Source organism: Eptesicus fuscus, chromosome 9 (genome assembly GCF_027574615.1).
Source record: "Eptesicus fuscus isolate TK198812 chromosome 9, DD_ASM_mEF_20220401, whole genome shotgun sequence".
Lineage (NCBI taxonomy): Eukaryota > Metazoa > Chordata > Mammalia > Chiroptera > Vespertilionidae > Eptesicus > Eptesicus fuscus.
The window spans coordinates 90,863,128-90,880,788 of record NC_072481.1 but is presented as its reverse complement, the minus strand read 5'-3'; the positions used below and the strand labels follow the sequence as shown (position 1 = coordinate 90,880,788).

Here is a 17,661-nt window from a genome sequence, read left to right as displayed (position 1 = left end):
AGGGCTGGAGCACCCCTCTGGAGTTGAGCCCGGCCTCCAGCCCCTTGAGGGGCCCTAATCCAGGAGCTCTGACCCTAAGCACACTCCTTTCTTCCTCTATCTTCCCACCTAGGGTGCAGTCCAGCAGGAGTTGAGCTTTCCTAGGACTACTCATCCTCTGCTTCATATATCGCCAGGAATACACAAAGCCAGGGTCCCCTTTCCTTACCTTCTGCCACAGGAGCCTCATGTGTGGTGTGCATGTTAACTCTCAACTCACGTCCATAGGCAAGGTTCTGCCTTGGCACAGACGTCGGACACTGAGTCTGGCTTCTCAGAGCAACGTCCCAGCGTCACGAATGCAGCTCTGATGTGTCCCTGCCACCTGTCCCACTGAGGAAGCATCACTGACCCCTGCCACAGGAATAAAAGCTAAAGAGATGCTTGATGTATAGACTTGCTAAAAAGGGAAAAGATTCGTGTTCCTACCTCATGGGGTCATGGGTCATTGGGAGAATCGAAAGAGTAATGCTGCCCAGGGTTTGGCTCAGTGGTTGAGCATCAATCATGAGGTCATGGTTCAATTCCCAGTGGGGGCACATGTCGGATTGTGGCCTTGATACCCAGTAGCGGGCATGGAGGAGGCAGTCAATCAATGATTCTCTCTCTTCGTTGATGTTTCTATCTCTCCCTCTCCCTTCCTCTCTGAAATCAATAAAAATATATTTTTAAAAATATGTTTTTTAAAAATAGTTAAGATGATAAATTTTTAAAAAAATATATTTTATTGATTTTCTACAGAGAGGAAAGGAGAGGGACAGAGAGCTAGAAACATCGATGAGAGAGAAACATCAACCAGCTGCCTCTTGCACACCCCCTACCGGGGATGTGCCCGCAACCAATGTACATGCCCTTGACCGGAATCGAACCTGGGACCTTTCAGTCCACAGACCGACGCTCTATCCACTGAGCCAAACCGGTTTGGGCAAGATGATAAATTTTATGTTATGTGTCTTTGCCACAATTTAAAAATTATTTTTAAGTAAATCTGAAGGGCTGCTGCTCACTGCTCTATCTTTCGATCTCCTGTCCCCAGAACTGCAGTTCCCAGAGTTGGCCCTCTCAGAAATCTACGACCTACCAGGTCTGCGATGAAGTTTTGAAATCACCTCCCAGTCTTTGACTGAGCGTGAATGCACTATGTGGTAGGAACATTTAGAAAACGACCTCCGTCTCTTTCCTAAAACTAACACTCAGTTGGTGAGCACTGGGCATCCTCCCCACTTGGCTGATCTCCTGCAGCTGTCCTGGCCCTGAGCCTAAGGGCCCTTCTCCGCTGTATTAGTCTGCTGGACCTGCCATAACAATTACCACAGACTGGGTGCTTAGACAACAGAAATATATTCTCTTAAAGTCCTGGAGACTGGAAGTCCAAGATCAAGGTATCGGCAGGGTTGGTTTCCTCTGAGGCCTCTCTTTCACTTGTAGATGACCACCTTCTCCCTATGTCTTCACATGGACGTCCCTCTGTTGTGTCTTTGTCATGATTTCCTTTTTTCACTCCCCACAACCACCTCCCCTTTGGCAACCATTAGCTTATTCTCTATATCTATGCGTCTGTCTCTGTTTTGTTTATTTACTTTTTAAAGATTTTACATATAAATGAAATCATACATTTACCTTTCTCTGTCTGACTTATTTTACTTAGCCTAATACACTTTAGGGCCATCCATGGTGGAGACCTAAGGGAGACACTGCACATTCTGGCTGCTGCTGGACCGAGAGCTGCCCGACATCCTCAAGCCCTCCAAACCTTAGCCGAGGCTCTCCCCCACAGGATGCATCAGACAGCATGGCCCGAAAGCCAAGAAAGTCACTAAGATTTTACTGAATGCACTGCCTCGAGGCTGCCAATGGTTTGAAATAAGGGCCAAATGTGAGCTCTTCAAATATTAAAAAAAAAAAAAAAAAGAAAAAAAAAAGGAAAGGGCTCCAACTTACCTCACTTGTTGAGGGTAAGAAAGTCTGCAGGATTATATCTTCTCTCTGGGCCTGTTTTTTCCTCAGAAAGAGCTCACAGGTGCTGACAGAGTGATAGCCAGAGGTCCTTCCTGAATTTCCTCCCAGTCCCATCTTTCTCCCTGGGGCTTTCCCACTCACCATGCTCAAGTGACTGAGGGATTTCAGCGCTCCTTCACACACAGCTGGCTGCAGCCACCTCCAACTCTCATCCCCCTATTATGAATATTAAAAGAGAAAGAAAAAAATCAGTCCTATCCCAAGTCCAACCATCTTTTTCCACAAGTCTTCCCTGTCCCAAAGTAAACACACCCATTCTTTAAGAGCAATGCATGAACTGCTAGTCCATAAAAGGGGCATAGGGCTACAGATCAGAAATGATTATTTCTATACAATACACTTGACTCCTGAGCAACACGGGGTGGGGGGCTGTTAGAGGCACCAACCCCTCTACAGTCAGAAATCACCTGTAACTTTTGACTCCTTCAAACGTAACTACTATTAGCCTACTGTTCACCAGAAGCTTTCCTAATAACATAAATAGATGATTAAGACATATTTTGTATGTTATATGTATTATATACTGTATTTTTACAATAAAGAAAGCTAGAGAACAGGAAATGTTATTAAGAAAATTATAACAGCCCAGCCAACATGGCTCAGTGGTTGAGCATTGACCTAGGAACCAGGAGGTCACAGTTCGATTCCCAGTCAGGGCACATGCCCAAGTTTTGGGCTCTAATGTCAGTGTGGAGCATGTAAGAGTCAGCTGATCAATGATTCTCTCATCATTGATGTTTCTATCTCTCTCTCCCTCTCCCTTCCTCTCTGAAATCAATAAAAATATTTTTTTAAATTATAACAAAGAGAAAATTCATTTACAGTACTATACTTTATTTATAGATACTGTAAGTTTACATCATCTGTTTACAAGACAAATCCTGTCTGTCAGTATCTTCATCAATGTTGTCTTATATGATACAAAACACTGAGAAGATGCTATGTGTATCACTAACACTAGACATCAAAAATAAAAGATCATGTGAAAAAGAAATACATACTTATTGTAGGTATAACAACTTCTTCATGGATAACAAAGAATCAGCATCTACTTTCAGGTAGTTTAGCCTATGCACAAATGAATTATTATGAAAATTTTTATGGCATACAGTATATAGTCATATTTATAATACAGTATTGGAAATGTTACATTTTTTAAAAAACTGCTTACCAATTATGAGAAGGGGGAGAAGGTGAGGGAGGGGGAGAGGGAGAACATTCTGTATGGTAATGTAATTCTTTGATTGCAAAGTTATAAAACAGTAAGAAAACCAACATAGTATTAATTTTATGTTACTCACCTTATGCCTATGTAAAGATAGGCTATCCACTTCTATACAAGCCTTGCACACAATGTTCTATACGATGACTACTCTACATGATGAATACACAAGAAATACCTAGGTGATGATGATGATGATGACACAAAAACGTCTCATACAGTTCTTGCTGTACACTTATTACATTTTCATGTGAAGACACTCACACATACACAACAGATGTGTATTAACTGTATAGCAATGATTTACTATTCATTAAGTGGAAATGTATCATCATAAGAGTCTTCATCCTTGTTGTCTTCATAGTGCATAGGCTGAGGAGGAGGAAAGAAGGAAGAGGAGGAAGAGAAGAGGGAGGAGGAAGAGGAGGAAGAGGAGGAGGAGGAAGAGGAGGAGCAGGAGGAAGAGGAGGAGGAAGAGAAGGAGGAAGAGGAAGAGGAAGAGAAGAAGGAGGAGGAGGAGGAAGAGAAGGAGGAGGAGGAGGAGGAGGAGGAGGAGGAGGAGGAGGAGGAAGAGAAGGAAGAGGAGGAGGAGAAGAAGAAGAAGGAAGAGGAGGAAGAAAAGGAGGAGGAAGAGGAGGAGGAGGAGGAGGAAGAGAAGGAGGAAGAGGAGAAGGAAGAGGAGGAGGAGAAGGAGGAGGAGGAGGAAGAAGAAGGAAGGAGGAGGAGGAGGAGGAGGAGGAAGAGTAGGAAGAGGAGGAGGAGGAGAAGAAGAAGAAGGAAGAGGAGGAGGAGAAGGAGAAGAAGGAAAAGGAGGAAGAGAAGAAGGAGGAGGAGGAGGAAGAGGAGGAGGAGGAAGAGGAGGAGAAGAAGAAGAAGGAAGAGGAGGAAGAGGAGGAGGAGGAGGAGCAGGAGGAGGAGGAGGGGTTGGACCTGCTTTCTCCGGGGTGCAGAGGCAGAAGGGGCAGAGGAAGGGGAAGGGGAAGTAGGAGATGCATACACACTCAGTGTAACTAAATACATTGTGATTTCTGTCTGACTTTTTTTGCTTTTTTATTTCTCCAAAAATGTTTCTATATGGTACCAATCTTTCTTTCACCATTTGCTTTGGTTTTAGTACCCATATCCAAGAAGGGTTCATGTCATAAAAGAAGTAAAAAGCAAATCCTTCACCTTCCCACCTTTTTAAAAATATATACATTTTATTGACTTTTTTACAGAGAGAAAGGGAGAGGGATAGAGAGTTAGAAACATCGATGGGAGAGAAACACCAATCAGCTGCCTCCTGCACACCTCCCACAGGGGATGTGCCTGCAACCAAGGTACATGCCCTCGACTGGAATCGAACCCAGGACCCTCCAGTCCACAGGCCAACGCTCTATCCACTGAGCCAAACTGGTTAGGGCATCACCTTCCCACCTTTTTCTGTCATATCCACAATCTCTCATGAGTTTCTTGATTGTCTCTGTTGCAAATGCTGTGAAGTCATGCACAACATCTGGCAGTTTTCTCCAGCAGGAATTTATTGTTTTGGGCTTGATGGCTTACACAAATTTTTCTATAACAACTAGAGGCCCAGTGCATGAATTCGTGTGCGGGTAGGGTCCCTAAGCCTAGCCTGCGATCAGGGCCATCTTTCGCCCACTCTCCAGTCCCCAGTCCCACCCCGCCGCTGCTCACCCCAGTTCCCCATGGTTCCCTGTTCACCATCCAGTGATTGGAGCCTGCGGGCCAGGGAGAGGGACCGAGAGGTGGTCACTGCACCTCATAGCAAATGGTCAATCAGTCGTTCTGATCGTTCCACCATTATGGTCGCTGGCCTTTTATTATATAGGATGATGGCATCTTCAATGATGTAATCCTTCTAGACTTTCTTGATGTTCTCTCTATTGGAGTTCTCTTTCATGGCACTGACAATCCTTTCCATAGAGTACTGTGAAGTCTTAAAGGCCCTTATGATCCCAGATCTAAGGGCTGAATTAGAAACGTGGTGTTGGGGGCAAATAGACCACTTTTGCACCTTCGGTGTAGAACTTATGGGGTCCTGGGTGATCAGAGGCACTGTTCAATATCAAAACAACTGGCACGGTGCTTCCTGACTTTAGGGACAAAACATTGATGGAACTGATCCAGAAAAAAGTGTTCTAGTTCTTCAGGCCGTCTTGTTGTAATATAACCAAAAGACTAGCAGCTCGTGTTTATCTTTTCTCTCCAAGGCTCAGGGGTTAGCAGCTTTATAGATAAGGCTGGTCCAGATCATAAACACAACTACATTTGCACAAAACAGGAGACTTAGCCTATCTCTTCCTGCCTTAAATCCTGGTGTTCGCTTCTCTTCCTTACTAATAAATGTCTTTTGTGGCATCTTTTCCCAGAATAAGGCACTTTTGTCCACATTACAAACATGTTCAGGTAAATATCCTTTCCACTGAATGATTTTCTTAACAGCATCTAGGAACTTATCTCCTGCCTATTGGTCAGCAGAAGCTATTTCTCCTGTCATCTTCACACCTTTAAGTCAAACCTCCTGCTAAAATGATCAAGCCATCCTTTGTTGGCATTAAATTCTCTGGCTTTAGGTCTTTCACCTTCTTTCTGTTTCAAATTGTCACATAATGACTTCACAGTTTCTGGAATCATATTAGAGCTTATAGGTGGGCGCTTCTTACAGCAATCCTGCACCCAATACAATAAAAGCTGCATTTTCAATACAAGATTAAAAAATATTTTAAGCCCTCACCAGGTAGCTTAGTTGGTTGGAGCATCATCCCAATATGCCAAGGTTGTGGGTTTGATTCCCAGTCAGGGTACATACAAGAATGAACAAATGAATGCATAAATAAGTGGAACAACAAATCAGTGTTTCTCTCTCTCCCCCGCCCTCTCTCAAATCAACGGAAACTTAAAAAAAAAAGACTAGATATTAAAAATATATTTTTATGGCTGTTAAATATATATAGATGTTATAGATGTTAAATATACACTGAGTGGCCAGATTATTATGACCACCCCATCAGTACTTCGTTGGGCCACCTTTTGCCTTCAATACTGCGGCGATTCTTCTTGGCATTGACTCCACGAGATGTTGAAAGGTGATGTGAGGAATCTGACACCATGCCTGATGGATAGCACTGTCCAGTTCTGTGAGATTTGATGGTTGTGGAACCAGCTGCCTGATGGCTCTTTTAACTTCGTCCCACAAATGCTCAATTGGGTTGAGATCTGGTGATTGTGGGGGCCACCTAAGCAAGGTAAAGTCTCCCTCATGTTCTTGAAACCACTCCTGCACAATACGAGCACCATGGCATGGCTCATTGTCTTGTTGGAAGAAGCCATCTGCATTGGGATACACCATCAACATGATAGGATGAACTTGATCAGCAACGATACTTAGGTATGTTGTGCTATTCAGACGTTGTTCCACAAGAATTAAAAGGCCCAAATCGTGCCAGGAAAACATGCCCTAAACCATAACACTGCCCCCACCAGCTTGAAGGGTTGTACTCATGCATGTGGGGTGCATGCTTTCATGCTGTTTCCGTGAAATTCTCACTCTGCCATCTGCATGATGCAACTGGAAATGTGATTCATAGGACCACATGACTTTTTTCCAATGCTCGACTGTCCAATCCTTGTGTTCCTGTGCGAATTGGAGACGTTTTATCTTGGTACCTGCAGACAGCATAGGTGATCAAACAGGCCTTTGGCTTCCATATCCCATACGATGCAGTGTACAGCTAATTTGCCTACAAATGTCAGGTGGTCATAATGATCTGGCCTCTCTCTCTCTCTCCTCTCTCTCTCTCTCTCTCTCTCTCTCTCTCTCTCTCTCTCTATATATATATATATATATATATATATATATATATATATATATATATATATTGCAAGGTTTTCACACCTACTGGTGTAGCTGCAGTGACAGCTGCATGAATTTCCTTTTGTCTTTTTTTTAAAATAAATCTTTATTGTTCAGATTATTACAGGTATTCCTCTTTTTCCATCACAGCTCCCCTCCACCTGATTCCCACCCCCACCCCATGCCCTTACCCCCCACCACTGTCCTCATCCATAGGTGTAAGATTTTTGTCCAATCTCTTCTTGCACTCCTCACACCCCATTCCCCCCGAGAAGTGTCAGTCCCCTCCCTTTCTATGCCCCTGATTCTATTATATTCATCAGTTTATTCTGTTCATCAGATTTTTTATTCACTTGATTTTTAGATTCACTTGTTGATAGATATGTATTTGTTGTCACTTTGTTGTTCATAACTTTTATCTTTACCTTTTTCTTCTTCTTCCTCTTATTAAAGAATATCCTTCAGCATTTCATATAATACTTGTTTGGTGGTGATGAACTCCTTTAGTTTTTTCTTGTCTGTGAAGCTCTTTATCTGACCTTCAATTCTAAATGATAGCTTTGCTGGGTAGAGTAATCTTGGTTGTAAGTTCTTGCTGTTCATCACTTTGAATATTTCTTGCCACTCCCTTCTGGCCTGCATAGTTTCTGTTGAGAAATCAGCTGACAGTCATATGGGTACTCCCTTGTAGGTAACTAACTGTTTTTCTGTTGCTGCTTTCAAGATTCTCTCTTTGTCTTTTGCCCTTGGCATTTTAATTATGATGTGTCTTGGTGTGGTCCTCTTTGGATTCTTCTTTTTTGGAGTTCTCTGTGCTTCCTGGACTTGTAAGTCTATTTCTTTCACCAGGTAGGGAAAGTTTTCTGTCATTATTTCTTCTAATAGGTTTTCAATATTTTGCTCTCTCTCTTCTTCTGGCACCCCAATAATTTGGATGTTGGTATGCTTGAAGTTGTCCTAGAGGCTCCTTACACTATCTTCATATTTTTTTATTCTTTTTTCTTTTTGTTTTCTGGTTGGGTGTTTTTTGCTTCTTTGAATTTCAAATCTTTGGTTTGATTCTTGGGGTCCTTTGGTCTTTGTTGAATTTCTGTATATTCTTTATTTCAGACAGTGTATGCTTAATTTCTAGTTGGTCCTTTTCCATTTTTTTGGCATTCTCATTAAGATCCTTAAAGGTCTCACTAAGTTCCTCGGAGGTTTCTAGAAGATTCTTGAGTAACCTTATAACTGTGGTTTTGAACTCTATGTCCAATAGTTTGCTTTCCTCCATTTCTTTCATTCGTGACATGTTTCTTTGTCTCCACATTTTGGCTGCTTCCCTGTGTTGATGGAGTGGCTTTGTGTGGTAGGTGACCTATAGGGCCCAGTGGTTCAGCCTCCCCAATCACCTGAGGTGGACACTCTTGGTGCACCCCTTTGTGGCCTTAGTGCACAGTCTTGTTGAAGTTAAGCCTTGATTGCTGTTGGTACACTGGGAGGAATTGACCTCCAGGCCAATTGGCTGTGAGGACCCTCTGTGTCTCTAATGGAAGAACTGCTGTGCTGGAGACACCCTTATGGGGCAGGACTTGCTTCAGTGGTGCTTTGGTGCTCACTGAGTCTGCCTCTTGAGTGTGTCACTTATGGATGTAAGGAGTTGAAATCTGGTGTCGTCTCACACTGACCACTAGGTACACTGGCTCCTGGATCTCCAAGGAGGTGCAGGTCAGCTACTGTCTGAGGCCACCCAGCAGGAGCTATAGAGAGATCTTCAGATTTCTCCTCTTTGCTTGGGGTTTGGAAGTTTTGGAGCTGTCTGACCAGCTGCAGTTTGTTTGTTAGGTTAAGTTGCGAGAGGGCAGGCCATTCATATGCAAAAGCCACTGCGCACAGTTTGGGTGGGTTTGTAAATTGGGTGGGGCGGGGTCTCAGGGAATCACTAGTGTGTGGCAACCAGCAATGGCTGCCAGTCAGCCATCTCTGCATCTCCATGTTTCCACTTCCCCACACCCCATGCCCCAGCACAGTAAACAATGATTCCTGCATGCACCTCTGTGAGAAAGCCACCCTCACTTTCCGACCCAATGGCAGACAGTCCAGCTTCTCCCTGTAGGAGTCTGGGTCCCCAGAGTCTCGTCGGAAACTGGAGTTCAGAGCAGTCAGGAGCTTGTGTCTCCCTTCGGATTGAAAAAAAAAAAACAGCGCACCCTGTTGCCAGCCTGATTTGCACGCCTCTGTACCTCTGCTTTTCTACTCCTGTGCACGTCCTACCGGTCTCAATGCTCTTTTTTCTTTCCTTCTAGTTGTAGAACTTCTACTCAGCCAGCTTTCCCATGGTTCTGGGTGATAGATGTTTTGTCTTTTAGTTGTAGTTTTGGTGTGGTTGTGAGAGGCAGCACGTACAGGTGTATACCTTATGCTGCCATCTTGGTTTTTCTCCCTTTTGTCTTTTAACAGTGGTTCCTACGCTGAATGTATTTATCTTGAAATGGTGGGCAATTGCAGCTGCAGATCTTGATCTACAGTACATATCAAGCAATTCAACTTTTTTTTATAATGTCATGACTTTTCTCTGCTTCTTTTTAAAAAATATATTTTTATTGATTTCAGAGAGGAAGGGAGAGGGATAGAGAGAAAGAAACATCAATGTTGAGAGAGAGTCATTGATCAGCCACCTCCTGCATGCCCCACACCGGGGATTGGCTTGAAACCCAAGCATGTGCCCCACCGGGAATCGAACCCCGACCTCCTGGTTCATAGGTTGATGCTCAACCACTGAGCCATGCCGTCCAGGCTCTCTGCTTCTTGGGAGCACTTCCAGCATCACTAGCGACACTTTGTATGGGTCCCGTGGTGTCATTCAACGTTCACAGAATTGCATTGAACATGGTGAAAAGACACAAGAACCATGAGAGATCACTTTACTGCAACACAACATGTCCTGGAGAGATTAACTGCTCACTTGGAGATGATGAGCATCACATGCCCTTCTAGGCAGATACTCACAGCACTTGAGCTCACTGCAGCAGCAGCAGGAGGAAGCTATACAATTATTGCAGCAGTACAACATGCACTCTGGTTAATTTTACACAGTGAGATGTAATACTGCATCTTTACTTTTGTTTACATTTTTCTTGATTGTGAATCACACCATGTGCATTCTATGTTTGTGTGCATTAGTTTTAATAAGTTAAAAATTTTATGACAGATCTGTGTATATTTTATGGCAAAATAAAACTAGTTCTTATGCATTCATGACATAACTTTTTCTTATTTTTTAAATATATTTCTAGGCTACATGGTTCATCTGCACATTTTCTGAAATTGTTGCAAATCTCCAAAAAATTTTCCAGTATATTTATTGAAAAAAATCTGCATATAAATGAACTCATGAAGTTCAAACCTATGTTGTTCAAGGGTGAGCTGTCATGCAGCCTCTTAAGAAAATGTTTCCATTATTCATTAAAGGAAAATGGCTTCTGTCAATTTCTAGCCAAAGAGAGTTGGTGTTCTATTGAGCAATGGCTTCTCAAACTGGTGAGTTGGGTCCCAGGGGATGAGGGAGAGGGGCTGAGAGACAGCAGCAGCTCCAAGACCAGAAAGTTCCTCAGTGGCTTTCCTCCTCAGGCAAAGGATCCTCGCTGACCTGAGGCTCCATCCCCTCCAGCACGTTCAAGCCTGTATTAGTCTCTGTGTCAGCTTGAGCCAAAAGCTAATGGGGCCAAGGTCCTTCTGAAATGTCTTTTCCTCAAAAGGAGAAGTTGTGTCATCAATTTGTTCTGTTCTCACAGCCCCACTAATAACTATTGAGTATAAACCAGATGCTCAATAAACATTACAGACTAAAGTAACCCATGAGGAGTGTGATGGGTGTCAATTGTATTGACAACATGACTGGATTGTGGGGTGTCCAGATATTTGGTTAAACATTATTTCTGGGTGTGTCTAGGAGGTTTCTGGATGGGTTTAGCATTTGAATTGGTGGACTCACTAAATCAGATTGCCTTTCTCAATGTGGCTGGGCCTCATCCAATCCACTGGGGCATGAATGGAACAAAAAGGTTGAGGAGGGAGAATCTGCACTTCCTCTGCCTGACTGTTGAGCTAAGAGATTGGTCTTCTGCCCTTGGACTGGGACTGATACCAGTGACTCTTCCAGTTCTCAGGTCTTCGGACTTGGACTGAACTACACCACCAGCTCCCCTGGGTCCCAGCTTGCAGGTGACAGATCTCATGGACTTCTCAGCCTCCATAATTGCATGAGCCAATCTACTATAATAAATATTTATAATAGACATCTATACTAATAAAAAGGTAATATGTTAATTAGACCGGATAGACCAGACGTCTTCTGGAAAAAGCCATGGTGTCAGGGGCCGAGGCAGAGGCAGTTAGGGGTGATAAGAAAGGCAGGCAAAGCAGTTAGGGGTAATCAGGCCGGCAGGGGAGTGGGGATAGGGGCAATCAGGCTGGCAGGGGAGAGCAGTTAGGAGCAATCAGGCCAGCAGGGGAGAGAGGTTAGGGGTGATCAGGCAGGCAGGCACAGGTGGTTAGGGGCGATCAGGCAGGCATGCAGAGTGGTTAGGGGCGATCAAGTAGGCAGGCAGATGAGTGGTTAGGAGCCAGCTGTCCTGGATTGCGAGAGGTTGCAGGCTGGGTTGAGGGACACCGCCCCCCCCATGCATGAATTTCATGCACCGGGCCTCTAGTAATAAATATATTTATTAAATATAAATATCTATTTACACATACTACATAATGTATTAACATTCATTTATTTTTATATAAATAGAATATATAAATATACTTATTATGTATATAAAGTTGACCCTTGAATAACACAAGATTGAACTACACTGGTCCACTTTTACGAAGATTTTTTTTTTTTCCATTGACCCGTAAAATTCAAACCTAAGTTATTCCTTGCTGAAAGGGTCAACTCCATGGTTGGGAATCCTTGTATTTGGAGGGCTGACTATAATTATACACAGATTTTTAACAGTTCTGGGCTCAGCACCCCTAGCCCCCGAGTTATTCAAGGATCAAATACACATATATGTCTGTCTGTCTGGAGAATCTAGAGAGTTTTGTAGTGAAATTGTCACATGGGTTAAAGGCAACGCACCAGAAGGAGGAAGAAAACCCCAACTTCGGGAATGAGGAAAACAAAACAAATATTTCTTTAATTTTAAGAGATGAAAATAATCATCTTTAGCCTCTGGTCATTTCCTCAGAAATAGGTGGGTCACACTTAACTTCCTGCTGAATAATTGTATTTGATATATCTATTAAGGTAAATACAGCAGTAACTTTGTATCCAAAGGATAAGACTTTAGGTGCAAATTTCCCCTAATCTGGATCCTGAAGAATATGTTTGCTGAGGTCCCTCTGGTATCCAAGTCCCAGCAAATTACATGAAAGAATTTGAACACAGTCTTGGCTCCTTAAAAGGGATGCTACAGGCGTAGATTTTTTTGTCCTTTGCCATGTTACTATTTCCTCTGCTCCAAACTTAGGAAAACTGCCTTGGTAGTTTGTAGTTTCTGTGTTTTTTTTGTTTTTGTTTTTTGTTTTTGGTTTTGTTTTGTTTTGTTTTCTGTGTTCTGGAACCTCTTGACACTTGTTCTTTGAAGAGTTACAGGTCAGTTTCCCTATTTATATAAATTCTTCAACTCAGTCTTTTAAAAACCGTCTTTTATATCAGATTTTTATTTTAATTTTATGTGGGAAATAATGAAACATGGTAACAACTGGCAGATATGGGTAGTTTGAAAAAACTAGACAACCCCGAATTAGTCCAAAGAATTAATGACAATAAGTTTCCAACTTCAACTGACACGTCCTAAATTAAGTTCCTTGTTACAGCAGCCCCTCTCAGCTGACATGCACCTCACAGATTACAGAGGAACATACTGACACAGCACCTCCTGGCGTCCTGCTTGGGCTGGTGATACACGTCATGTTCAGGGAGAAAGAACGGAGCAGCTGGAAGCTCTTGGTCATATACTGTTAAGTTCTAAACAGCCCTCGAGGCTATTATAGGTCCTGTGCAGGTCTACAAAGATTTAAAAATCAGTGTGTCAATTCACACACACACACACACACACACACACACACACACACACACACACAGCCCGCTGGGGTTTTGATTGGGATTAGGTGAATCTACATTAAGTCTGTATTTTGAAAGTATTATTTCTTAACAATATCGAGTCTTCTAACAGGGTATTCATCCTTATTTATGTATGTCTTTATGAGAGCAATATTCTATAGTTTTCAGTGTGCAGTTCTTACTCCCCTCCAAAAACTATTCTCTCTTTGATAGGAAGAGGGAGCAAGTCTTCCTGGTCTTGCTCTGAGAAAAACCCAGAGTCACAGCACCACCATCTCCTGTGAAGCAGGACAAGTAATATAATCTGATAGAAAGAGGCTCCCTCTCTCCTTATGTCAGGTTGAGTCATTCCTGGCCACATGGGCACCATCAGGGGACCGGAGGGAGATCTCATCACTGGGGCCTAGGCTTCATTGGCCTCTGCCCTCCCACCGGGGCCTCATTCCAGGAGCACTCAGCGTTGGTTCAGAGTTGTAGGAAAGGTGAGCAGGAGGCCCATGCCGAGAACCAGGTCCCACTGGCATCATCCCAGGAGGAGGAGGATCCATCATTGGCATCATGGAAGAGCCCCCATATGGGGTGCTGGCATCATACCAGGGTGAGGCAGACCTGGAAGACTGGGGGGAGGGGGGATCAGCGCCCCTGCAGGAGGGGGAGCTGAGAATGGAGTAGGAGGTATGTTTCCTTGCTGAAAGGCTGCCGTGGTTTTGTCCATCGGCTCTGAGCCTGCTCTCCCATCCATTTCTGACAGTCGTCTTTCACATCCCCTTAGTGTTTCCTACCACTGCAGTGTCTTTCTCACAGATGGAGGGTCATGGGTGAGTGTCTCAGCAGTCACAATAAAACTTGGGCATGTTGTTCTGCAAGCTGTCAGCCACTCCATTCTGTAGTTTTCTTTTCTTGTAATATGTTTTTGTCTGGCCAGGGTACCAGGGTAATTTTGGCAGCAGAGTAATGTTGACTTCACAGAATGAGTTGGAAAGTATTCCTTCCTCTTTGAGTTTTTGGAAGAGTTTGTGCAGAACTGGTATTATTTCTTAAATGTTTGGTAAAACTCACCACTGAAGCCATCTGGATATGGATTTTTGTTATAGGAAGGCCTTTCCTATTTCTTCTTGAGTGAGCTCTGGCAATTTGCATTTTCAAGGAACGGGTCAATTTCATTTTTGTTGTTGATTTTTAAAAAAATGAAAATTTTAAATTGATTTCAGAGAGGAAGGAAGAGGGAGAGAGAGATAGAAATATCAATGATGAGAATCATTGATCGACTGCCTCTTGCACACCCTGGGAATGGAACCATGACCTCCTGGTTCATAGGTTGACAGTCAATTACTGAGCCACACCAGCTGGTTGGTAAATAGATTTTTAATTTTTTGAGGAACATCCATAGTGTTTTCCATAGTGGCTACACCAATTTGCAGTTACACCAACAATGCACAGGGTTCCCTTTTCTCTGCATCCTCACCAACATATTTGTTGACTTTCTGGTAATAGCCACTCTGACTGGTGTGAGGTGGTATCTCATTGTGGTTTTGATTTACATTTCCTTGATGGTTAGTGATGGCTAAATTACTTTACAATTTCCCTTTAAATTTGTTCTATGACTTGTGAGTTCGTTTCCAAAAATTTGGGGATTTTTAAGGATCTTTCTATTATTGATTTCTAGTTTAATTCCATTGTGACCCAAAGCATATTGTGTATGATGAATACTTTTAAATTTCAGTTCTTTAATGGGCCATAACGTTGTCTATCTTCATAAATGTTCCATGTGCACTTGAGAAAAAAACTTATATTCTGCTCTGGTGTGATGGAATGCTCTATAAATATCAGTCAGGTCAAATGGGTTGGTACTGTCATTCAAGTTTAATATGTTTTTGCTCATTTTCTGCCAACTTGTTATATAAATTAAAGAGGTATTAAAATATCTGATAATTGTGTATTTATCTTTGTCCTTGCAGCTCTATTTTTTTATTTGTTTTTTTAATATATTTTTATTGATTTCAGAGAGGAAGGGAGAGGCAGAGAGAGATAGAAACATCAATGATGAGAGAGAATCATTGACTGGCTGCATCCTGCACGCTTCACACTGGGGATCGAGCCCACAACCCGGGCATGTGCCCTGACCAGGAATCAAACTTTGACCTCCTGGTTCACAGGTTGATGCTCAACCACTGAGCCACATCAGCTGGGCACAGCTCTATTAATTTTTGCTCCCAGTGTTTTGAAACTTTGTTATTAGGTGCAAAACCATTTAGGATTATGTCACTTTATATTCATTAATTGGCAACATCAGTATAGAATAACTTTTTAAAAGTTAATATTCTTTGTTATGAAATATATTTTGATATTAATATAGCCAATCCAGCTTTTTTGTTTTTTAACTACTGTTAGCATGGCATATTCTTTTCCATTCTTTTATTTTTAAGTTATTTGTATCTTTAAAAGTACATTTCATGAAGGCAGAATATAGTTCAGTCTTTTCTTTTTAACCCAATCTGACAATCTCTGCCTTTTAATTGGGGTGTTTATACTACACTGAGTGACCAGATTATTATGATCTCTGAACGCATAATAATCTGGCCAGTGTGTGTGTGAGTGTGTGTGTGTGTGTGTGTGTGTGTGTGTATGTGTGTATGTATATATATACATATATATTAGAGGCCCAGTGCATGAATTTGTGCATGGGTGGGGTCTGGCCAGCCTGGCCAGGGGGAGGGGACATGGGTGGTTGGCTGGCCTGCCTGCTGGTCAAACTCCTGGTCGAGAGGACAATTTGCATATTAGCCTTTTATTATATAAGATAGGATATACACTGAATGGCCATATTATTATGCGTTCAGAGATCATAATAATCTGGCCACTCAGTGTATATTTAATGTGCTTAATATGTAATAATGTGAATATCTGAAGACAATGTTTTGCTTTTGCCAGTCATTTTACTTTTTGTCTTCTACTCATCCCATCTGTTTCAATTCTTTTAACTCTTTTTTCTGCCATTTTTTGGATTAATAAAATATTTTTACTATTCCATTTTATCTGTTAGCTACAATTATGTTTTATTTTAGTGGTTACTTTAAGGTTTATAGTATATATACATCTTAAAATTTTCAGTCTACATGCAAGTGATAGCATATAATTTCATGTGTAGTACAAGAAACTTGCAATAGTATGCTTTTAGTATACTTATTCCCTTCTGGTCTTTAAACTATTATTGTCATCCATTTTACTTTTACATGTATCATAAAAGTCCACAATATATTATGATTACTTAAACAACGATCTCTTGAAGAGGTTTGAATAATAATAAATCATACATTTGCCCATATTGTTACTATTTCCAGCGATCTTCATCCCTTTGTGTAGATATAGATTCCCATGTGATACCATTTTCCTTCTGTCTGAAGAACATCCTATCTTTTCTTGTAATGCCTAGTCTTCTGGTGATAAAGTCTTTCTGCTTTTGCAAGTCTGAAACACCCTTATTCCCCGTATCTATTCCTTTCTTTTCAGTGTTTAGTGTACTATTAAGCCAGTCCATTAAATTTTCTGTTACATTTTTCATCCCCAGATTCCATTTCATACTTTTCCCAATCTGCTCAGTTATTTTTCCTCATGCTCTTTGATCCCCCTTATTTAAATATACAATATACAACATACTTTATATTATTTGGTAAACCTAATATTTTAAGTCTTTGTAGGCCTGCTTCTGTCCATCACTTCTGTTTGTCTATTTTACCTGTTTGTGATTTTTGATCATGAACTTATAACCTTTGTAACTATCCGAGTTCCTTTGCCAGTCACCTGGATGGCACTCAAACTTGACATCAATTTAAATTTCCAGCTTGAGGTGCAGACCAAACACTGGGCCATGGAGATTAATCTTAAATTCACTGATACCACAAGGCTGCTTCCAGATGATGGAAGAAAGCATCATGCCCTAGCTGGTGTGGCTCAGGTGGTTGGGCGTTATCCTGTGCACCAAAAGGTTGCTGGTTCTATTCCCAGGAGGGGCGTGCAATAGGCAGCCAATTGATATTTTGCTCTCACTCAATGTTTCTCTTTCTCTTTCCCTCTCTCTCTAAATACCAATAAAAATATTTTTTTAAAGAAAAGAAAGCATTTATTGGACCACTTAAGAAAGACCGAATTGCAAGGGAAGGAGCTTAATGTTAGGAACAGATTGTGCAGTTGGTGGGGATCTCAATAGTGGAGAAACAAACAAATTTCTAGCCTGAGATGTTTTCAGACTACCCAGGCTGTGTGAATGAATCAGCTAAGGGCTGCTTGGGGTTATGTATCTCCTCTCAGGGATGATATTCCTTGCTATCTGGGGGAGGAGAAAGGAGGAGGCAGACAGGTTCATTCATGGCTCATCCTCACTAAGCTATCCTTTTAGAGCAGTGGTTCTCAACTTTTCTAATGCCGCGACCC

The 17,661-nt window shown here is 42.0% G+C and overlaps 1 pseudogene; it reads right to left on the bottom strand.

Annotated features, from left to right (window-relative positions):
• Nucleotides 1–13,408: 13,408 nt before the first annotated feature.
• Nucleotides 13,409–14,084, bottom strand: LOC114227566 (U1 small nuclear ribonucleoprotein C-like; annotated as a pseudogene).
• Between the last annotated feature and the right edge of the window lie 3,577 nt (nt 14,085–17,661).